General features: G+C 46.1%; 11 non-coding genes across 11 annotated transcripts; all 11 read right to left on the bottom strand.

Moving 5' to 3' along the window:
* Window positions 1–191, bottom strand: LOC130332081 (U2 spliceosomal RNA). The gene has a single exon (XR_008874834.1). It is a non-coding gene; the product is annotated as a U2 spliceosomal RNA (small nuclear RNA).
* Window positions 192–2,288: 2,097 nt separating this feature from the next.
* Window positions 2,289–2,479, bottom strand: LOC130332080 (U2 spliceosomal RNA). Its single transcript, XR_008874833.1, has one exon. It is a non-coding gene; the product is annotated as a U2 spliceosomal RNA (small nuclear RNA).
* Window positions 2,480–4,575: 2,096 nt separating this feature from the next.
* LOC130332079 (U2 spliceosomal RNA) lies at window positions 4,576–4,766 on the bottom strand. Its single transcript, XR_008874832.1, has one exon. It is a non-coding gene; the product is annotated as a U2 spliceosomal RNA (small nuclear RNA).
* Window positions 4,767–6,860: 2,094 nt separating this feature from the next.
* Window positions 6,861–7,051, bottom strand: LOC130332175 (U2 spliceosomal RNA). Its single transcript, XR_008874908.1, has one exon. It is a non-coding gene; the product is annotated as a U2 spliceosomal RNA (small nuclear RNA).
* Window positions 7,052–9,139: 2,088 nt separating this feature from the next.
* On the bottom strand, window positions 9,140–9,330 carry LOC130332162 (U2 spliceosomal RNA). The gene has a single exon (XR_008874897.1). It is a non-coding gene; the product is annotated as a U2 spliceosomal RNA (small nuclear RNA).
* A 2,070-nt stretch (window positions 9,331–11,400) lies between these two features.
* Window positions 11,401–11,591, bottom strand: LOC130332105 (U2 spliceosomal RNA). The gene has a single exon (XR_008874856.1). It is a non-coding gene; the product is annotated as a U2 spliceosomal RNA (small nuclear RNA).
* Window positions 11,592–13,677: 2,086 nt separating this feature from the next.
* Window positions 13,678–13,868, bottom strand: LOC130332078 (U2 spliceosomal RNA). Its single transcript, XR_008874831.1, has one exon. It is a non-coding gene; the product is annotated as a U2 spliceosomal RNA (small nuclear RNA).
* Window positions 13,869–15,955: 2,087 nt separating this feature from the next.
* Window positions 15,956–16,146, bottom strand: LOC130332076 (U2 spliceosomal RNA). Its single transcript, XR_008874829.1, has one exon. It is a non-coding gene; the product is annotated as a U2 spliceosomal RNA (small nuclear RNA).
* A 2,113-nt stretch (window positions 16,147–18,259) lies between these two features.
* LOC130332075 (U2 spliceosomal RNA) lies at window positions 18,260–18,450 on the bottom strand. Its single transcript, XR_008874828.1, has one exon. It is a non-coding gene; the product is annotated as a U2 spliceosomal RNA (small nuclear RNA).
* Window positions 18,451–20,539: 2,089 nt separating this feature from the next.
* LOC130332073 (U2 spliceosomal RNA) lies at window positions 20,540–20,730 on the bottom strand. The gene has a single exon (XR_008874827.1). It is a non-coding gene; the product is annotated as a U2 spliceosomal RNA (small nuclear RNA).
* Window positions 20,731–22,822: 2,092 nt separating this feature from the next.
* Window positions 22,823–23,013, bottom strand: LOC130332138 (U2 spliceosomal RNA). The gene has a single exon (XR_008874875.1). It is a non-coding gene; the product is annotated as a U2 spliceosomal RNA (small nuclear RNA).
* Window positions 23,014–24,059: the final 1,046 nt, after the last annotated feature.

The raw sequence follows: 24,059 nt of genomic DNA, 5'->3' as shown, positions 1-24,059 counted from the left end.
GGGTGGTGCACTGTACCCGAAGATACTGCCATATCGGGTCAATGCATAGGGCGACGGAAGCAAGCTTCGAAATCGGCCCCCGTTCTCAAAAATCCATTTAATATATGGTCCCCAGATAGGGGACGTATCAGATATTAAACTGATAAGAACAGATACTACACTTGATCTTAGCCAAAAGGCCGAGAAGCGATAACCGTGAAAGGGGCGGGCCCAACAAGGTGCCCTTCATGGGCACTATCACTGCTTGCTGTCAGGGAGGCTGCCAGACAATTTTCCATGCACACTCTGGGCTGGGGGGCAGTCAACCACCAGTACACACAGCAGAACCTAAACCCATACCATTATTGCTAAGCAGCAAGACAGGGGCCCATTGCACTCCCACGGGGCCTTTTTAAATGCAATCCATAACCCGGATTTGCCAGGAACCCTTCTTACTCCTCCTACTTGCATGTGACACTGGGCTTAGGATCTGCATAGGAAACACACACACAAGCACACACCTACCTTTGTTGCCTGCAGATGCCTCCTTGGCTGTCCCCAAACGGTATCAAACCAACACCCACGGGAAGCTGTAAGCATAGAGGACATGCCTGCACCCCATTGGACTTACCTGTGTGGGTTAAACCCGGGTTATTTGACAACCTATGGCGGTGATGGTTCTGCTCAGGCAGAGCAGTGCTGATGCTCCTCATAAAGCTGTCGCTGCTGTGAAGGTTCTAGGTGACATCACAAATCCCTATGGTTACATACACAACAAAGCTGGGTTGTTGTTGTTTACACTCTGCAAGGCCTGTGGAAGTGAGTGACATCATAGCACTGTAGTTCTGAGGGTTCTAGATGGATGCAACAATCTCCTGTTGCTTCTATGAAGGCCATAATAGACGACATCACCAAACAGCTCCATAGTCACATACACAGCAAAGGAGAGATGTTGTTTACACCTAGTGATGTCAGTGGTATTGAGTGACATCACAGCACAGTGCTAAGGCTCCTGGGCCTGGACACAGCAGCGGCTGCAATATCTCAACGGAGAATACGTTTATATATATGTGTGTGTGTGCGCGTATATATATATATATATATATATATATATATATATATATATATATATTTCTCCGCCGAAATCACTTTTAAACCCATTCCCACCTTTTTTTCCCTTCTCTTCCTCTTACTTTTTTTTCACGTTTTTTTACGTTTTTCTCCTTTTCGCCTCTTTTCTGGGCGTATTATTCTTCTTTTTCTTCTTTTTTTTCGTCTAATGCATACCCCATCTGTGCAGCAATGCTTATTCAATACCGCCAGCAGATGGAGACACTGGGGGATAATTTTCTAAGGATTTATACTGATTTTTCCTGTCTGAATTTGTCGCACAGAAAGTTGCAGGCCAAATATGTGTGACATTTCTGCGACTTTAGCTTCTAGAGCATTTTTACAACATTATACATAGGTGCTGAATACATAAAAAGCGACTGTTCAGCGACAGACAAGTCGCATCGGCTGAAAGTAGGCCAGAATGTCAGTCCATGTTGGAGCAGGTTTAGATACAGTCTAAAGTATAGATCTCAAAGTCTGTGCACAGAATTTAGCAAGGGCCTCGCACCTTCTGATGCATCAGGTAGGTGCACAATAGCATAGCCTAACCCTCTGTACTTTGGTCTATATTGATGCGGGACATAGACAGCCAGCTGATGACCAATCCATTAGTGCAATGGATGGCTGGAAGCATTTGTCTTTGCCTTTGCAATACCACAGAAGCAATGCATGGTCAATGTACAGCAATGACACACCTGTGTGAACAGCCAGGAGACCCCCCCCCCCCCCCCCCATGTTATGTTACATAGTTACATAGTTAGTACGGTCGAAAAAAGACATATGTCCATCAAGTTCAACCAGGGAATTAAGGGGTAGGGGTGTGGCGCGATATTGGGGAAGGGATGAGATTTTATATTTCTTCATAAGCATTAATCTTATTTTGTCAATTAGGAACATTCAGCACCCACCCGCTATCAAGGCAGCTGCCTATCATGTCATGCCCTACCTGCACAGGTGTGCTGGCTACTCAAATGATCCAATTAAGGAGGCCATTTAGTCAGCAGCAGCAGAAGTCCTGTGCCTGGACGCTCCAACAGCGGCCAGACACAAGCAGAAGCAGAAGCAGCAGAAGCAGCAGCAGCACCACCTTTTGTTTTTTGGCTGCAGCAGCAGCAAGGCCCACAGGGCTGGCTAGCTGGCTAGCCAGCAAGCAGGTAGCAATGAAAGTAGGAATCTTTCTTTTTAACCCTGTAAGGGGGTGGTGCACTGTACCCGAAGATACTGCCATATCGGGTCAATGCATAGGGCGACGGAAGCAAGCTTCGAAATCGGCCCCCGTTCTCAAAAATCCATTTAATATATGGTCCCCAGATAGGGGACGTATCAGATATTAAACTGATAAGAACAGATACTACACTTGATCTTAGCCAAAAGGCCGAGAAGCGATAACCGTGAAAGGGGCGGGCCCAACAAGGTGCCCTTCATGGGCACTATCACTGCTTGCTGTCAGGGAGGCTGCCAGACAATTTTCCATGCACACTCTGGGCTGGGGGGCAGTCAACCACCAGTACACACAGCAGAACCTAAACCCATACCATTATTGCTAAGCAGCAAGACAGGGGCCCATTGCACTCCCACGGGGCCTTTTTAAATGCAATCCATAACCCGGATTTGCCAGGAACCCTTCTTACTCCTCCTACTTGCATGTGACACTGGGCTTAGGATCTGCATAGGAAACACACACACAAGCACACACCTACCTTTGTTGCCTGCAGATGCCTCCTTGGCTGTCCCCAAACGGTATCAAACCAACACCCACGGGAAGCTGTAAGCATAGAGGACATGCCTGCACCCCATTGGACTTACCTGTGTGGGTTAAACCCGGGTTATTTGACAACCTATGGCGGTGATGGTTCTGCTCAGGCAGAGCAGTGCTGATGCTCCTCATAAAGCTGTCGCTGCTGTGAAGGTTCTAGGTGACATCACAAATCCCTATGGTTACATACACAACAAAGCTGGGTTGTTGTTGTTTACACTCTGCAAGGCCTGTGGAAGTGAGTGACATCATAGCACTGTAGTTCTGAGGGTTCTAGATGGATGCAACAATCTCCTGTTGCTTCTATGAAGGCCATAATAGACGACATCACCAAACAGCTCCATAGTCACATACACAGCAAAGGAGAGATGTTGTTTACACCTAGTGATGTCAGTGGTATTGAGTGACATCACAGCACAGTGCTAAGGCTCCTGGGCCTGGACACAGCAGCGACTGCAATATCTCAACGGAGAATACGTTTATATATATGTGTGTGTGTGCGCGTATATATATATATATATATATATATATATATATATATATATATATATTTCTCCGCCGAAATCACTTTTAAACCCATTTCCACCTTTTTTTCCCTTCTCTTCCTCTTACTTTTTTTTCACGTTTTTTTACGTTTTTCTCCTTTTCGCCTCTTTTCTGGGTGTATTATTCTTCTTTTTCTTCTTTTTTTTCGTCTAATGCATACCCCATCAGTGCAGCAATGCTTATTCAATACCGCCAGCAGATGGAGACACTGGGGGATAATTTTCTAAGGATTTATACTGATTTTTCCTGTCTGAATTTGTCGCACAGAAAGTTGCAGGCCAAATATGTGTGACATTTCTGCGACTTTAGCTTCTAGAGCATTTTTACAACATTATACATAGGTGCTGAATACATAAAAAGCGACTGTTCAGCGACAGACAAGTCGCATCGGCTGAAAGTAGGCCAGAATGTCAGTCCATGTTGGAGCAGGTTTAGATACAGTCTAAAGTATAGATCTCAAAGTCTGTGCACAGAATTTAGCAAGGGCCTCGCACCTTCTGATGCATCAGGTAGGTGCACAATAGCATAGCCTAACCCTCTGTACTTTGGTCTATATTGATGCGGGACATAGACAGCCAGCTGATGACCAATCCATTAGTGCAATGGATGGCTGGAAGCATTTGTCTTTGCCTTTGCAATACCACAGAAGCAATGCATGGTCAATGTACAGCAATGACACACCTGTGTGAACAGCCAGGAGACCCCCCCCCCCCCCCCCATGTTATGTTACATAGTTACATAGTTAGTACGGTCGAAAAAAGACATATGTCCATCAAGTTCAACCAGGGAATTAAGGGGTAGGGGTGTGGCGCGATATTGGGGAAGGGATGAGATTTTATATTTCTTCATAAGCATTAATCTTATTTTGTCAATTAGGAACATTCAGCACCCACCCGCTATCAAGGCAGCTGCCTATCATGTCATGCCCTACCTGCACAGGTGTGCTGGCTACTCAAATGATCCAATTAAGGAGGCCATTTAGTCAGCAGCAGCAGAAGTCCTGTGCCTGGACGCTCCAACAGCGGCCAGACACAAGCAGAAGCAGAAGCAGCAGAAGCAGCAGCAGCACCACCTTTTGTTTTTTGGCTGCAGCAGCAGCAAGGCCCACAGGGCTGGCTAGCTGGCTAGCCAGCAAGCAGGTAGCAATGAAAGTAGGAATCTTTCTTTTTAACCCTGTAAGGGGGTGGTGCACTGTACCCGAAGATACTGCCATATCGGGTCAATGCATAGGGCGACGGAAGCAAGCTTCGAAATCGGCCCCCGTTCTCAAAAATCCATTTAATATATGGTCCCCAGATAGGGGACGTATCAGATATTAAACTGATAAGAACAGATACTACACTTGATCTTAGCCAAAAGGCCGAGAAGCGATAACCGTGAAAGGGGCGGGCCCAACAAGGTGCCCTTCATGGGCACTATCACTGCTTGCTGTCAGGGAGGCTGCCAGACAATTTTCCATGCACACTCTGGGCTGGGGGGCAGTCAACCACCAGTACACACAGCAGAACCTAAACCCATACCATTATTGCTAAGCAGCAAGACAGGGGCCCATTGCACTCCCACGGGGCCTTTTTAAATGCAATCCATAACCCGGATTTGCCAGGAACCCTTCTTACTCCTCCTACTTGCATGTGACACTGGGCTTAGGATCTGCATAGGAAACACACACACAAGCACACACCTACCTTTGTTGCCTGCAGATGCCTCCTTGGCTGTCCCCAAACGGTATCAAACCAACACCCACGGGAAGCTGTAAGCATAGAGGACATGCCTGCACCCCATTGGACTTACCTGTGTGGGTTAAACCCGGGTTATTTGACAACCTATGGCGGTGATGGTTCTGCTCAGGCAGAGCAGTGCTGATGCTCCTCATAAAGCTGTCGCTGCTGTGAAGGTTCTAGGTGACATCACAAATCCCTATGGTTACATACACAACAAAGCTGGGTTGTTGTTGTTTACACTCTGCAAGGCCTGTGGAAGTGAGTGACATCATAGCACTGTAGTTCTGAGGGTTCTAGATGGATGCAACAATCTCCTGTTGCTTCTATGAAGGCCATAATAGACGACATCACCAAACAGCTCCATAGTCACATACACAGCAAAGGAGAGATGTTGTTTACACCTAGTGATGTCAGTGGTATTGAGTGACATCACAGCACAGTGCTAAGGCTCCTGGGCCTGGACACAGCAGCGGCTGCAATATCTCAACGGAGAATACGTTTATATATATGTGTGTGTGTGCGCGTATATATATATATATATATATATATATATATATATATATATATATATTTCTCCGCCGAAATCACTTTTAAACCCATTTCCACCTTTTTTTCCCTTCTCTTCCTCTTACTTTTTTTTCACGTTTTTTTACGTTTTTCTCCTTTTCGCCTCTTTTCTGGGCGTATTATTCTTCTTTTTCTTCTTTTTTTCGTCTAATGCATACCCCATCAGTGCAGCAATGCTTATTCAATACCGCCAGCAGATGGAGACACTGGGGGATAATTTTCTAAGGATTTATACTGATTTTTCCTGTCTGAATTTGTCGCACAGAAAGTTGCAGGCCAAATATGTGTGACATTTCTGCGACTTTAGCTTCTAGAGCATTTTTACAACATTATACATAGGTGCTGAATACATAAAAAGCGACTGTTCAGCGACAGACAAGTCGCATCGGCTGAAAGTAGGCCAGAATGTCAGTCCATGTTGGAGCAGGTTTAGATACAGTCTAAAGTATAGATCTCAAAGTCTGTGCACAGAATTTAGCAAGGGCCTCGCACCTTCTGATGCATCAGGTAGGTGCACAATAGCATAGCCTAACCCTCTGTACTTTGGTCTATATTGATGCGGGACATAGACAGCCAGCTGATGACCAATCCATTAGTGCAATGGATGGCTGGAAGCATTTGTCTTTGCCTTTGCAATACCACAGAAGCAATGCATGGTCAATGTACAGCAATGACACACCTGTGTGAACAGCCAGGAGACCCCCCCCCCCCCCCCATGTTATGTTACATAGTTACATAGTTAGTACGGTCGAAAAAAGACATATGTCCATCAAGTTCAACCAGGGAATTAAGGGGTAGGGGTGTGGCGCGATATTGGGGAAGGGATGAGATTTTATATTTCTTCATAAGCATTAATCTTATTTTGTCAATTAGGAACATTCAGCACCCACCCGCTATCAAGGCAGCTGCCTATCATGTCATGCCCTACCTGCACAGGTGTGCTGGCTACTCAAATGATCCAATTAAGGAGGCCATTTAGTCAGCAGCAGCAGAAGTCCTGTGCCTGGACGCTCCAACAGCGGCCAGACACAAGCAGAAGCAGAAGCAGCAGAAGCAGCAGCAGCACCACCTTTTGTTTTTTGGCTGCAGCAGCAGCAAGGCCCACAGGGCTGGCTAGCTGGCTAGCCAGCAAGCAGGTAGCAATGAAAGTAGGAATCTTTCTTTTTAACCCTGTAAGGGGGTGGTGCACTGTACCCGAAGATACTGCCATATCGGGTCAATGCATAGGGCGACGGAAGCAAGCTTCGAAATTGGCCCCCGTTCTCAAAAATCCATTTAATATATGGTCCCCAGATAGGGGACGTATCAGATATTAAACTGATAAGAACAGATACTACACTTGATCTTAGCCAAAAGGCCGAGAAGCGATAACCGTGAAAGGGGCGGGCCCAACAAGGTGCCCTTCATGGGCACTATCACTGCTTGCTGTCAGGGAGGCTGCCAGACAATTTTCCATGCACACTCTGGGCTGGGGGGCAGTCAACCACCAGTACACACAGCAGAACCTAAACCCATACCATTATTGCTAAGCAGCAAGACAGGGGCCCATTGCACTCCCACGGGGCCTTTTTAAATGCAATCCATAACCCGGATTTGCCAGGAACCCTTCTTACTCCTCCTACTTGCATGTGACACTGGGCTTAGGATCTGCATAGGAAACACACACACAAGCACACACCTACCTTTGTTGCCTGCAGATGCCTCCTTGGCTGTCCCCAAACGGTATCAAACCAACACCCACGGGAAGCTGTAAGCATAGAGGACATGCCTGCACCCCATTGGACTTACCTGTGTGGGTTAAACCCGGGTTATTTGACAACCTATGGCGGTGATGGTTCTGCTCAGGCAGAGCAGTGCTGATGCTCCTCATAAAGCTGTCGCTGCTGTGAAGGTTCTAGGTGACATCACAAATCCCTATGGTTACATACACAACAAAGCTGGGTTGTTGTTGTTTACACTCTGCAAGGCCTGTGGAAGTGAGTGACATCATAGCACTGTAGTTCTGAGGGTTCTAGATGGATGCAACAATCTCCTGTTGCTTCTATGAAGGCCATAATAGACGACATCACCAAACAGCTCCATAGTCACATACACAGCAAAGGAGAGATGTTGTTTACACCTAGTGATGTCAGTGGTATTGAGTGACATCACAGCACAGTGCTAAGGCTCCTGGGCCTGGACACAGCAGCGGCTGCAATATCTCAACGGAGAATACGTTTATATATATGTGTGTGTGTGCGCGTATATATATATATATATATATATATATATATATATATATATATTTCTCCGCCGAAATCACTTTTAAACCCATTTCCACCTTTTTTTCCCTTCTCTTCCTCTTACTTTTTTTTCACGTTTTTTTACGTTTTTCTCCTTTTCGCCTCTTTTCTGGGCGTATTATTCTTCTTTTTCTTCTTTTTTTCGTCTAATGCATACCCCATCAGTGCAGCAATGCTTATTCAATACCGCCAGCAGATGGAGACACTGGGGGATAATTTTCTAAGGATTTATACTGATTTTTCCTGTCTGAATTTGTCGCACAGAAAGTTGCAGGCCAAATATGTGTGACATTTCTGCGACTTTAGCTTCTAGAGCATTTTTACAACATTATACATAGGTGCTGAATACATAAAAAGCGACTGTTCAGCGACAGACAAGTCGCATCGGCTGAAAGTAGGCCAGAATGTCAGTCCATGTTGGAGCAGGTTTAGATACAGTCTAAAGTATAGATCTCAAAGTCTGTGCACAGAATTTAGCAAGGGCCTCGCACCTTCTGATGCATCAGGTAGGTGCACAATAGCATAGCCTAACCCTCTGTACTTTGGTCTATATTGATGCGGGACATAGACAGCCAGCTGATGACCAATCCATTAGTGCAATGGATGGCTGGAAGCATTTGTCTTTGCCTTTGCAATACCACAGAAGCAATGCATGGTCAATGTACAGCAATGACACACCTGTGTGAACAGCCAGGAGACCCCCCCCCCCCCCATGTTATGTTACATAGTTACATAGTTAGTACGGTCGAAAAAAGACATATGTCCATCAAGTTCAACCAGGGAATTAAGGGGTAGGGGTGTGGCGCGATATTGGGGAAGGGATGAGATTTTATATTTCTTCATAAGCATTAATCTTATTTTGTCAATTAGGAACATTCAGCACCCACCCGCTATCAAGGCAGCTGCCTATCATGTCATGCCCTACCTGCACAGGTGTGCTGGCTACTCAAATGATCCAATTAAGGAGGCCATTTAGTCAGCAGCAGCAGAAGTCCTGTGCCTGGACGCTCCAACAGCGGCCAGACACAAGCAGAAGCAGAAGCAGCAGAAGCAGCAGCAGCACCACCTTTTGTTTTTTGGCTGCAGCAGCAGCAAGGCCCACAGGGCTGGCTAGCTGGCTAGCCAGCAAGCAGGTAGCAATGAAAGTAGGAATCTTTCTTTTTAACCCTGTAAGGGGGTGGTGCACTGTACCCGAAGATACTGCCATATCGGGTCAATGCATAGGGCGACGGAAGCAAGCTTCGAAATTGGCCCCCGTTCTCAAAAATCCATTTAATATATGGTCCCCAGATAGGGGACGTATCAGATATTAAACTGATAAGAACAGATACTACACTTGATCTTAGCCAAAAGGCCGAGAAGCGATAACCGTGAAAGGGGCGGGCCCAACAAGGTGCCCTTCATGGGCACTATCACTGCTTGCTGTCAGGGAGGCTGCCAGACAATTTTCCATGCACACTCTGGGCTGGGGGGCAGTCAACCACCAGTACACACAGCAGAACCTAAACCCATACCATTATTGCTAAGCAGCAAGACAGGGGCCCATTGCACTCCCACGGGGCCTTTTTAAATGCAATCCATAACCCGGATTTGCCAGGAACCCTTCTTACTCCTCCTACTTGCATGTGACACTGGGCTTAGGATCTGCATAGGAAACACACACACAAGCACACACCTACCTTTGTTGCCTGCAGATGCCTCCTTGGCTGTCCCCAAACGGTATCAAACCAACACCCACGGGAAGCTGTAAGCATAGAGGACATGCCTGCACCCCATTGGACTTACCTGTGTGGGTTAAACCCGGGTTATTTGACAACCTATGGCGGTGATGGTTCTGCTCAGGCAGAGCAGTGCTGATGCTCCTCATAAAGCTGTCGCTGCTGTGAAGGTTCTAGGTGACATCACAAATCCCTATGGTTACATACACAACAAAGCTGGGTTGTTGTTGTTTACACTCTGCAAGGCCTGTGGAAGTGAGTGACATCATAGCACTGTAGTTCTGAGGGTTCTAGATGGATGCAACAATCTCCTGTTGCTTCTATGAAGGCCATAATAGACGACATCACCAAACAGCTCCATAGTCACATACACAGCAAAGGAGAGATGTTGTTTACACCTAGTGATGTCAGTGGTATTGAGTGACATCACAGCACAGTGCTAAGGCTCCTGGGCCTGGACACAGCAGCGGCTGCAATATCTCAACGGAGAATACGTTTATATATATGTGTGTGTGTGCGCGTATATATATATATATATATATATATATATATATATATATTTCTCCGCCGAAATCACTTTTAAACCCATTTCCACCTTTTTTTCCCTTCTCTTCCTCTTACTTTTTTTTCACGTTTTTTTACGTTTTTCTCCTTTTCGCCTCTTTTCTGGGCGTATTATTCTTCTTTTTCTTCTTTTTTTTCGTCTAATGCATACCCCATCAGTGCAGCAATGCTTATTCAATACCGCCAGCAGATGGAGACACTGGGGGATAATTTTCTAAGGATTTATACTGATTTTTCCTTTCTGAATTTGTCGCACAGAAAGTTGCAGGCCAAATATGTGTGACATTTCTGCGACTTTAGCTTCTAGAGCATTTTTACAACATTATACATAGGTGCTGAATACATAAAAAGCGACTGTTCAGCGACAGACAAGTCGCATCAGCTGAAAGTAGGCCAGAATGTCAGTCCATGTTGGAGCAGGTTTAGATACAGTCTAAAGTATAGATCTCAAAGTCTGTGCACAGAATTTAGCAAGGGCCTCGCACCTTCTGATGCATCAGGTAGGTGCACAATAGCATAGCCTAACCCTCTGTACTTTGGTCTATATTGATGCGGGACATAGACAGCCAGCTGATGACCAATCCATTAGTGCAATGGATGGCTGGAAGCATTTGTCTTTGCCTTTGCAATACCACAGAAGCAATGCATGGTCAATGTACAGCAATGACACACCTGTGTGAACAGCCAGGAGACCCCCCCCCCCCCATGTTATGTTACATAGTTACATAGTTAGTACGGTCGAAAAAAGACATATGTCCATCAAGTTCAACCAGGGAATTAAGGGGTAGGGGTGTGGCGCGATATTGGGGAAGGGATGAGATTTTATATTTCTTCATAAGCATTAATCTTATTTTGTCAATTAGGAACATTCAGCACCCACCCGCTATCAAGGCAGCTGCCTATCATTTCATGCCCTACCTGCACAGGTGTGCTGGCTACTCAAATGATCCAATTAAGGAGGCCATTTAGTCAGCAGCAGCAGAAGTCCTGTGCCTGGACGCTCCAACAGCGGCCAGACACAAGCAGAAGCAGCAGAAGCAGCAGCAGCACCACCTTTTGTTTTTTGGCTGCAGCAGCAGCAAGGCCCACAGGGCTGGCTAGCTAGCAAGCAGGTAGCAATGAAAGTAGGAATCTTTCTTTTTAACCCTGTAAGGGGGTGGTGCACTGTACCCGAAGATACTGCCATATCGGGTCAATGCATAGGGCGACGGAAGCAAGCTTCGAAATCGGCCCCCGTTCTCAAAAATCCATTTAATATATGGTCCCCAGATAGGGGACGTATCAGATATTAAACTGATAAGAACAGATACTACACTTTATCTTAGCCAAAAGGCCGAGAAGCGATAACCGTGAAAGGGGCGGGCCCAACAAGGTGCCCTTCATGGGCACTATCACTGCTTGCTGTCAGGGAGGCTGCCAGACAATTTTCCATGCACACTCTGGGCTGGGGGGCAGTCAACCACCAGTACACACAGCAGAACCTAAACCCATACCATTATTGCTAAGCAGCAAGACAGGGGCCCATTGCACTCCCACGGGGCCTTTTTAAATGCAATCCATAACCCGGATTTGCCAGGAACCCTTCTTACTCCTCCTACTTGCATGTGACACTGGGCTTAGGATCTGCATAGGAAACACACACACAAGCACACACCTACCTTTGTTGCCTGCAGATGCCTCCTTGGCTGTCCCCAAACGGTATCAAACCAACACCCACGGGAAGCTGTAAGCATAGAGGACATGCCTGCACCCCATTGGACTTACCTGTGTGGGTTAAACCCGGGTTATTTGACAACCTATGGCGGTGATGGTTCTGCTCAGGCAGAGCAGTGCTGATGCTCCTCATAAAGCTGTCGCTGCTGTGAAGGTTCTAGGTGACATCACAAATCCCTATGGTTACATACACAACAAAGCTGGGTTGTTGTTGTTTACACTCTGCAAGGCCTGTGGAAGTGAGTGACATCATAGCACTGTAGTTCTGAGGGTTCTAGATGGATGCAACAATCTCCTGTTGCTTCTATGAAGGCCATAATAGACGACATCACCAAACAGCTCCATAGTCACATACACAGCAAAGGAGAGATGTTGTTTACACCTAGTGATGTCAGTGGTATTGAGTGACATCACAGCACAGTGCTAAGGCTCCTGGGCCTGGACACAGCAGCGGCTGCAATATCTCAACGGAGAATACGTTTATATATATGTGTGTGTGTGCGCGTATATATATATATATATATATATATATATATATATATATTTCTCCGCCGAAATCACTTTTAAACCCATTTCCACCTTTTTTTCCCTTCTCTTCCTCTTACTTTTTTTTCACGTTTTTTTACGTTTTTCTCCTTTTCGCCTCTTTTCTGGGCGTATTATTCTTCTTTTTCTTCTTTTTTTTCGTCTAATGCATACCCCATCAGTGCAGCAATGCTTATTCAATACCGCCAGCAGATGGAGACACTGGGGGATAATTTTCTAAGGATTTATACTGATTTTTCCTGTCTGAATTTGTCGCACAGAAAGTTGCAGGCCAAATATGTGTGACATTTCTGCGACTTTAGCTTCTAGAGCATTTTTACAACATTATACATAGGTGCTGAATACATAAAAAGCGACTGTTCAGCGACAGACAAGTCGCATCGGCTGAAAGTAGGCCAGAATGTCAGTCCATGTTGGAGCAGGTTTAGATACAGTCTAAAGTATAGATCTCAAAGTCTGTGCACAGAATTTAGCAAGGGCCTCGCACCTTCTGATGCATCAGGTAGGTGCACAATAGCATAGCCTAACCCTCTGTACTTTGGTCTATATTGATGCGGGACATAGACAGCCAGCTGATGACCAATCCATTAGTGCAATGGATGGCTGGAAGCATTTGTCTTTGCCTTTGCAATACCACAGAAGCAATGCATGGTCAATGTACAGCAATGACACACCTGTGTGAACAGCCAGGAGACCCCCCCCCCCCCCCATGTTATGTTACATAGTTACATAGTTAGTACGGTCGAAAAAAGACATATGTCCATCAAGTTCAACCAGGGAATTAAGGGGTAGGGGTGTGGCGCGATATTGGGGAAGGGATGAGATTTTATATTTCTTCATAAGCATTAATCTTATTTTGTCAATTAGGAACATTCAGCACCCACCCGCTATCAAGGCAGCTGCCTATCATGTCATGCCCTACCTGCACAGGTGTGCTGGCTACTCAAATGATCCAATTAAGGAGGCCATTTAGTCAGCAGCAGCAGAAGTCCTGTGCCTGGACGCTCCAACAGCGGCCAGACACAAGCAGAAGCAGAAGCAGCAGAAGCAGCAGCAGCACCACCTTTTGTTTTTTGGCTGCAGCAGCAGCAAGGCCCACAGGGCTGGCTAGCTGGCTAGCCAGCAAGCAGGTAGCAATGAAAGTAGGAATCTTTCTTTTTAACCCTGTAAGGGGGTGGTGCACTGTACCCGAAGATACTGCCATATCGGGTCAATGCATAGGGCGACGGAAGCAAGCTTCGAAATCGGCCCCCGTTCTCAAAAATCCATTTAATATATGGTCCCCAGATAGGGGACGTATCAGATATTAAACTGATAAGAACAGATACTACACTTGATCTTAGCCAAAAGGCCGAGAAGCGATAACCGTGAAAGGGGCGGGCCCAACAAGGTGCCCTTCATGGGCACTATCACTGCTTGCTGTCAGGGAGGCTGCCAGACAATTTTCCATGCACACTCTGGGCTGGGGGGCAGTCAACCACCAGTACACACAGCAGAACCTAAACCCATACCATTATTGCTAAGCAGCAAGACAGGGGCCCATTGCACTCCCACGGGGCCTTTTTAAATGCAATCCATAACCCGGATTTGCCAGGAACCCTTCTTACTCCTCCTACTTGCATGTGACACTGGGCTTAGGATCTGCATAGGAAACACACACACAAGCACACACCTACCTTTGTTGCCTGCAGATGCCTCCTTGGCTGTCCCCAAACGGTATCAAACCAACACCCACGGGAAGCTGTAAGCATAGAGGACATGCCTGCACCCCATTGGACTTACCTGTGTGGGTTAAACCCGGGTTATTTGACAACCTATGGCGGTGATGGTTCTGCTCAGGCAGAGCAGTGCTGATGCTCCTCATAAAGCTGTCGCTGCTGTGAAGGTTCTAGGTGACATCACAAATCCCTATGGTTACATACACAATAAAGCTGGGTTGTTGTTGTTTACACTCTGCAAGGCCTGTGGAAGTGAGTGACATCATAGCACTGTAGTTCTGAGGGTTCTAGATGGATGCAACAATCTCCTGTTGCTTCTATGAAGGCCATAATAGACGACATCACCAAACAGCTCCATAGTCACATACACAGCAAAGGAGAGATGTTGTTTACACCTAGTGATGTCAGTGGTATTGAGTGACATCACAGCACAGTGCTAAGGCTCCTGGGCCTGGACACAGCAGCGGCTGCAATATCTCAACGGAGAATACGTTTATATATATGTGTGTGTGTGCGCGTATATATATATATATATATATATATATATATATATATATATTTCTCCGCCGAAATCACTTTTAAACCCATTTCCACCTTTTTTTCCCTTCTCTTCCTCTTACTTTTTTTTCACGTTTTTTTACGTTTTTCTCCTTTTCGCCTCTTTTCTGGGCGTATTATTCTTCTTTTTCTTCTTTTTTTTCGTCTAATGCATACCCCATCAGTGCAGCAATGCTTATTCAAGACCGCCAGCAGATGGAGACACTGGGGGATAATTTTCTAAGGATTTATACTGATTTTTCCTGTCTGAATTTGTCGCACAGAAAGTTGCAGGCCAAATATGTGTGACATTTCTGCGACTTTAGCTTCTAGAGCATTTTTACAACATTATACATAGGTGCTGAATACATAAAAAGCGACTGTTCAGCGACAGACAAGTCGCATCGGCTGAAAGTAGGCCAGAATGTCAGTCCATGTTGGAGCAGGTTTAGATACAGTCTAAAGTATAGATCTCAAAGTCTGTGCACAGAATTTAGCAAGGGCCTCGCACCTTCTGATGCATCAGGTAGGTGCACAATAGCATAGCCTAACCCTCTGTACTTTGGTCTATATTGATGCGGGACATAGACAGCCAGCTGATGACCAATCCATTAGTGCAATGGATGGCTGGAAGCATTTGTCTTTGCCTTTGCAATACCACAGAAGCAATGCATGGTCAATGTACAGCAATGACACACCTGTGTGAACAGCCAGGAGACCCCCCCCCCCCCCATGTTATGTTACATAGTTACATAGTTAGTACGGTCGAAAAAAGACATATGTCCATCAAGTTCAACCAGGGAATTAAGGGGTAGGGGTGTGGCGCGATATTGGGGAAGGGATGAGATTTTATATTTCTTCATAAGCATTAATCTTATTTTGTCAATTAGGAACATTCAGCACCCACCCGCTATCAAGGCAGCTGCCTATCATGTCATGCCCTACCTGCACAGGTGTGCTGGCTACTCAAATGATCCAATTAAGGAGGCCATTTAGTCAGCAGCAGCAGAAGTCCTGTGCCTGGACGCTCCAACAGCGGCCAGACACAAGCAGAAGCAGAAGCAGCAGAAGCAGCAGCAGCACCACCTTTTGTTTTTTGGCTGCGGCAGCAGCAAGGCCCACAGGGCTGGCTAGCTGGCTAGCCAGCAAGCAGGTAGCAATGAAAGTAGGAATCTTTCTTTTTAACCCTGTAAGGGGGTGGTGCACTGTACCCGAAGATACTGCCATATCGGGTCAATGCATAGGGCGACGGAAGCAAGCTTCGAAATCGGCCCCCGTTCTCAAAAATCCATTTAATATATGGTCCCCAGATAGGGGACGTATCAGATATTAAACTGATAAGAACAGATACTACACTTGATCTTAGCCAAAAGGCCGAGAAGCGATAACCGTGAAAGGGGCGGGCCCAACAAGGTGCCCTTCATGGGCACTATCACTGCTTGCTGTCAGGGAGGCTGCCAGACAATTTTCCATGCACACTCTGGGCTGGGGGGCAGTCAACCACCAGTACACACAGCAGAACCTAAACCCATACCATTATTGCTAAGCAGCAAGACAGGGGCCCATTGCACTCCCACGGGGCCTTTTTAAATGCAATCCATAACCCGGATTTGCCAGGAACCCTTCTTACTCCTCCTACTTGCATGTGACACTGGGCTTAGGATCTGCATAGGAAACACACACACAAGCACACACCTACCTTTGTTGCCTGCAGATGCCTCCTTGGCTGTCCCCAAACGGTATCAAACCAACACCCACGGGAAGCTGTAAGCATAGAGGACATGCCTGCACCCCATTGGACTTACCTGTGTGGGTTAAACCCGGGTTATTTGACAACCTATGGCGGTGATGGTTCTGCTCAGGCAGAGCAGTGCTGATGCTCCTCATAAAGCTGTCGCTGCTGTGAAGGTTCTAGGTGACATCACAAATCCCTATGGTTACATACACAACAAAGCTGGGTTGTTGTTGTTTACACTCTGCAAGGCCTGTGGAAGTGAGTGACATCATAGCACTGTAGTTCTGAGGGTTCTAGATGGATGCAACAATCTCCTGTTGCTTCTATGAAGGCCATAATAGACGACATCACCAAACAGCTCCATAGTCACATACACAGCAAAGGAGAGATGTTGTTTACACCTAGTGATGTCAGTGGTATTGAGTGACATCACAGCACAGTGCTAAGGCTCCTGGGCCTGGACACAGCAGCGGCTGCAATATCTCAACGGAGAATACGTTTATATATATGTGTGTGTGTGCGCGTATATATATATATATATATATATATATATATATATATATATATATATATATATATATATATATTTCTCCGCCGAAATCACTTTTAAACCCATTTCCACCTTTTTTTCCCTTCTCTTCCTCTTACTTTTTTTTCACATTTTTTTACGTTTTTCTCCTTTTCGCCTCTTTTCTGGGCGTATTATTCTTCTTTTTCTTCTTTTTTTTCGTCTAATGCATACCCCATCAGTGCAGCAATGCTTATTCAATACCGCCAGCAGATGGAGACACTGGGGGATAATTTTCTAAGGATTTATACTGATTTTTCCTGTCTGAATTTGTCGCACAGAAAGTTGCAGGCCAAATATGTGTGACATTTCTGCGACTTTAGCTTCTAGAGCATTTTTACAACATTATACATAGGTGCTGAATACATAAAAAGCGACTGTTCAGCGACAGACAAGTCGCATCGGCTGAAAGTAGGCCAGAATGTCAGTCCATGTTGGAGCAGGTTTAGATACAGTCTAAAGTATAGATCTCAAAGTCTGTGCACAGAATTTAGCAAGGGCCTCGCACCTTCTGATGCATCAGGTAGGTGCACAATAGCATAGCCTAACCCTCTGTACTTTGGTCTATATTGATGCGGGACATAGACAGCCAGCTGATGACCAATCCATTAGTGCAATGGATGGCTGGAAGCATTTGTCTTTGCCTTTGCAATACCACAGAAGCAATGCATGGTCAATGTACAGCAATGACACACCTGTGTGAACAGCCAGGAGACCCCCCCCCCCCCCCATGTTATGTTACATAGTTACATAGTTAGTACGGTCGAAAAAAGACATATGTCCATCAAGTTCAACCAGGGAATTAAGGGGTAGGGGTGTGGCGCGATATTGGGGAAGGGATGAGATTTTATATTTCTTCATAAGCATTAATCTTATTTTGTCAATTAGGAACATTCAGCACCCACCCGCTATCAAGGCAGCTGCCTATCATGTCATGCCCTACCTGCACAGGTGTGCTGGCTACTCAAATGATCCAATTAAGGAGGCCATTTAGTCAGCAGCAGCAGAAGTCCTGTGCCTGGACGCTCCAACAGCGGCCAGACACAAGCAGAAGCAGAAGCAGCAGAAGCAGCAGCAGCACCACCTTTTGTTTTTTGGCTGCTGCAGCAGCAGCAAGGCCCACAGGGCTGGCTAGCTGGCTAGCCAGCAAGCAGGTAGCAATGAAAGTAGGAATCTTTCTTTTTAACCCTGTAAGGGGGTGGTGCACTGTACCCGAAGATACTGCCATATCGGGTCAATGCATAGGGCGACGGAAGCAAGCTTCGAAATCGGCCCCCGTTCTCAAAAATCCATTTAATATATGGTCCCCAGATAGGGGACGTATCAGATATTAAACTGATAAGAACAGATACTACACTTGATCTTAGCCAAAAGGCCGAGAAGCGATAACCGTGAAAGGGGCGGGCCCAACAAGGTGCCCTTCATGGGCACTATCACTGCTTGCTGTCAGGGAGGCTGCCAGACAATTTTCCATGCACACTCTGGGCTGGGGGGCAGTCAACCACCAGTACACACAGCAGAACCTAAACCCATACCATTATTGCTAAGCAGCAAGACAGGGGCCCATTGCACTCCCACGGGGCCTCTTTAAATGCAATCCATAACCCGGATTTGCCAGGAACCCTTCTTACTCCTCCTACTTGCATGTGACACTGGGCTTAGGATCTGCATAGGAAACACACACACAAGCACACACCTACCTTTGTTGCCTGCAGATGCCTCCTTGGCTGTCCCCAAACGGTATCAAACCAACACCCACGGGAAGCTGTAAGCATAGAGGACATGCCTGCACCCCATTGGACTTACCTGTGTGGGTTAAACCCGGGTTATTTGACAACCTATGGCGGTGATGGTTCTGCTCAGGCAGAGCAGTGCTGATGCTCCTCATAAAGCTGTCGCTGCTGTGAAGGTTCTAGGTGACATCACAAATCCCTATGGTTACATACACAACAAAGCTGGGTTGTTGTTGTTTACACTCTGCAAGGCCTGTGGAAGTGAGTGACATCATAGCACTGTAGTTCTGAGGGTTCTAGATGGATGCAACAATCTCCTGTTGCTTCTATGAAGGCCATAATAGACGACATCACCAAACAGCTCCATAGTCACATACACAGCAAAGGAGAGATGTTGTTTACACCTAGTGATGTCAGTGGTATTGAGTGACATCACAGCACAGTGCTAAGGCTCCTGGGCCTGGACACAGCAGCGGCTGCAATATCTCAACGGAGAATACGTTTATATATATGTGTGTGTGTGCGCGTATATATATATATATATATATATATATATATATATATATTTCTCCGCCGAAATCACTTTTAAACCCATTTCCACCTTTTTTTCCCTTCTCTTCCTCTTACTTTTTTTTCACGTTTTTTTACGTTTTCCTCCTTTTCGCCTCTTTTCTGGGCGTATTATTCTTCTTTTTCTTCTTTTTTTTCGTCTAATGCATACCCCATCAGTGCAGCAATGCTTATTCAATACCGCCAGCAGATGGAGACACTGGGGGATAATTTTCTAAGGATTTATACTGATTTTTCCTGTCTGAATTTGTCGCACAGAAAGTTGCAGGCCAAATATGTGTGACATTTCTGCGACTTTAGCTTCTAGAGCATTTTTACAACATTATACATAGGTGCTGAATACATAAAAAGCGACTGTTCAGCGACAGACAAGTCGCATCGGCTGAAAGTAGGCCAGAATGTCAGTCCATGTTGGAGCAGGTTTAGATACAGTCTAAAGTATAGATCTCAAAGTCTGTGCACAGAATTTAGCAAGGGCCTCGCACCTTCTGATGCATCAGGTAGGTGCACAATAGCATAGCCTAACCCTCTGTACTTTGGTCTATATTGATGCGGGACATAGACAGCCAGCTGATGACCAATCCATTAGTGCAATGGATGGCTGGAAGCATTTGTCTTTGCCTTTGCAATACCACAGAAGCAATGTATGGTCAATGTACAGCAATGACACACCTGTGTGAACAGCCAGGAGACGCCCCCCACCCCCCCCCATGTTATGTTACATAGTTACATAGTTAGTACGGTCGAAAAAAGACATATGTCCATCAAGTTCAACCAGGGAATTAAGGGGTAGGGGTGTGGCGCGATATTGGGGAAGGGATGAGATTTTATATTTCTTCATAAGCATTAATCTTATTTTGTCAATTAGGAACATTCAGCACCCACCCGCTATCAAGGCAGCTGCCTATCATGTCATGCCCTACCTGCACAGGTGTGCTGGCTACTCAAATGATCCAATTAAGGAGGCCATTTAGTCAGCAGCAGCAGAAGTCCTGTGCCTGGACGCTCCAACAGCGGCCAGACACAAGCAGAAGCAGAAGCAGCAGAAGCAGCAGCAGCACCACCTTTTGTTTTTTGGCTGCAGCAGCAGCAAGGCCCACAGGGCTGGCTAGCTGGCTAGCCAGCAAGCAGGTAGCAATGAAAGTAGGAATCTTTCTTTTTAACCCTGTAAGGGGGTGGTGCACTGTACCCGAAGATACTGCCATATCGGGTCAATGCATAGGGCGACGGAAGCAAGCTTCGAAATCGGCCCCCGTTCTCAAAAATCCATTTAATATATGGTCCCCAGATAGGGGACGTATCAGATATTAAACTGATAAGAACAGATACTACACTTGATCTTAGCCAAAAGGCCGAGAAGCGATAACCGTGAAAGGGACGGGCCCAACAAGGTGCCCTTCATGGGCACTATCACTGCTTGCTGTCAGGGAGGCTGCCAGACAATTTTCCATGCACACTCTGGGCTGGGGGGCAGTCAACCACCAGTACACACAGCAGAACCTAAACCCATACCATTATTGCTAAGCAGCAAGACAGGGGCCCATTGCACTCCCACGGGGCCTTTTTAAATGCAATCCATAACCCGGATTTGCCAGGAACCCTTCTTACTCCTCCTACTTGCATGTGACACTGGGCTTAGGATCTGCATAGGAAACACACACACAAGCACACACCTACCTTTGTTGCCTGCAGATGCCTCCTTGGCTGTCCCCAAACGGTATCAAACCAACACCCACGGGAAGCTGTAAGCATAGAGGACATGCCTGCACCCCATTGGACTTACCTGTGTGGGTTAAACCCGGGTTATTTGACAACCTATGGCGGTGATGGTTCTGCTCAGGCAGAGCAGTGCTGATGCTCCTCATAAAGCTGTCGCTGCTGTGAAGGTTCTAGGTGACATCACAAATCCCTATGGTTACATACACAACAAAGCTGGGTTGTTGTTGTTTACACTCTGCAAGGCCTGTGGAAGTGAGTGACATCATAGCACTGTAGTTCTGAGGGTTCTAGATGGATGCAACAATCTCCTGTTGCTTCTATGAAGGCCATAATAGACGACATCACCAAACAGCTCCATAGTCACATACACAGCAAAGGAGAGATGTTGTTTACACCTAGTGATGTCAGTGGTATTGAGTGACATCACAGCACAGTGCTAAGGCTCCTGGGCCTGGACACAGCAGCGGCTGCAATATCTCAACGGAGAATACGTTTATATATATGTGTGTGTGTGCGCGTATATATATATATATATATATATATATATATATATATATATATTTCTCCGCCGAAATCACTTTTAAACCCATTTCCACCTTTTTTTCCCTTCTCTTCCTCTTACTTTTTTTTCACGTTTTTTTACGTTTTTCTCCTTTTCGCCTCTTTTCTGGGCATATTATTCTTCTTTTTCTTCTTTTTTTTCGTCTAATGCATACCCCATCAGTGCAGCAATGCTTATTCAATACCGCCAGCAGATGGAGACACTGGGGGATAATTTTCTAAGGATTTATACTGATTTTTCCTGTCTGAATTTGTCGCACAGAAAGTTGCAGGCCAAATATGTGTGACATTTCTGCGACTTTAGCTTCTAGAGCATTTTTACAACATTATACATAGGTGCTGAATACATAAAAAGCGACTGTTCAGCGACAGACAAGTCGCATCGGCTGAAAGTAGGCCAGAATGTCAGTCCATGTTGGAGCAGGTTTAGATACAGTCTAAAGTATAGATCTCAAAGTCTGTGCACAGAATTTAGCAAGGGCCTCGCACCTTCTGATGCATCAGGTAGGTGCACAATAGCATAGCCTAACCCTCTGTACTTTGGTCTATATTGATGCGGGACATAGACAGCCAGCTGATGACCAATCCATTAGTGCAATGGATGGCTGGAAGCATTTGTCTTTGCCTTTGCAATACCACAGAAGCAATGCATGGTCAATGTACAGCAATGACACACCTGTGTGAACAGCCAGGAGACCCCCCCCCCCCCCATGTTATGTTACATAGTTACATAGTTAGTACGGTCGAAAAAAGACATATGTCCATCAAGTTCAACCAGGGAATTAAGGGGTAGGGGTGTGGCGCGATATTGGGGAAGGGATGAGATTTTATATTTCTTCATAAGCATTAATCTTATTTTGTCAATTAGGAACATTCAGCACCCACCCGCTATCAAGGCAGCTGCCTATCATGTCATGCCCTACCTGCACAGGTGTGCTGGCTACTCAAATGATCCAATTAAGGAGGCCATTTAGTCAGCAGCAGCAGAAGTCCTGTGCCTGGACGCTCCAACAGCGGCCAGACACAAGCAGAAGCAGCAGAAGCAGCAGAAGCAGCAGCAGCACCACCTTTTGTTTTTTGGCTGCAGCAGCAGCAAGGCCCACAGGGCTGGCTAGCTGGCTAGCCAGCAAGCAGGTAGCAATGAAAGTAGGAATCTTTCTTTTTAACCCTGTAAGGGGGTGGTGCACTGTACCCGAAGATACTGTAATATCGGGTCAATGCATAGGGCGACGGAAGCAAGCTTCGAAATCGGCCCCCGTTCTCAAAAATCCATTTAATATATGGTCCCCAGATAGGGGACGTATCAGATATTAAACTGATAAGAACAGATACTACACTTGATCTTAGCCAAAAGGCCGAGAAGCGATAACCGTGAAAGGGGCGGGCCCAACAAGGTGCCCTTCATGGGCACTATCACTGCTTGCTGTCAGGGAGGCTGCCAGACAATTTTCCATGCACACTCTGGGCTGGGGGGCAGTCAACCACCAGTACACACAGCAGAACCTAAACCCATACCATTATTGCTAAGCAGCAAGACAGGGGCCCATTGCACTCCCACGGGGCCTTTTTAAATGCAATCCATAACCCGGATTTGCCAGGAACCCTTCTTACTCCTCCTACTTGCATGTGACACTGGGCTTAGGATCTGCATAGGAAACACACACACAAGCACACACCTACCTTTGTTGCCTGCAGATGCCTCCTTGGCTGTCCCCAAACGGTATCAAACCAACACCCACGGGAAGCTGTAAGCATAGAGGACATGCCTGCACCCCATTGGACTTACCTGTGTGGGTTAAACCCGGGTTATTTGACAACCTATGGCGGTGATGGTTCTGCTCAGGCAGAGCAGTGCTGATGCTCCTCATAAAGCTGTCGCTGCTGTGAAGGTTCTAGGTGACATCACAAATCCCTATGGTTACATACACAACAAAGCTGGGTTGTTGTTGTTTACACTCTGCAAGGCCTGTGGAAGTGAGTGACATCATAGCACTGTAGTTCTGAGGGTTCTAGATGGATGCAACAATCTCCTGTTGCTTCTATGAAGGCCATAATAGACGACATCACCAAACAGCTCCATAGTCACATACACAGCAAAGGAGAGATGTTGTTTACACCTAGTGATGTCAGTGGTATTGAGTGACATCACAGCACAGTGCTAAGGCTCCTGGGCCTGGACACAGCAGCGGCTGCAATATCTCAACGGAGAATACGTTTATATATATGTGTGTGTGTGCGCGTATATATATATATATATATATATATATATATATATATATATATATATATTTCTCCGCCGAAATCACTTTTAAACCCATTTCCACCTTTTTTTCCCTTCTCTTCCTCTTACTTTTTTTTCACGTTTTTTTACGTTTTTCTCCTTTTCGCCTCTTTTCTGGGCGTATTATTCTTC

This window comes from Hyla sarda, unplaced genomic scaffold (genome assembly GCF_029499605.1).
Source record: "Hyla sarda isolate aHylSar1 unplaced genomic scaffold, aHylSar1.hap1 scaffold_369, whole genome shotgun sequence".
NCBI lineage: Eukaryota > Metazoa > Chordata > Amphibia > Anura > Hylidae > Hyla > Hyla sarda.
The sequence above is the reverse complement of the archived record's forward strand: the minus strand, read 5'-3'. Positions and strand labels throughout refer to the sequence as shown.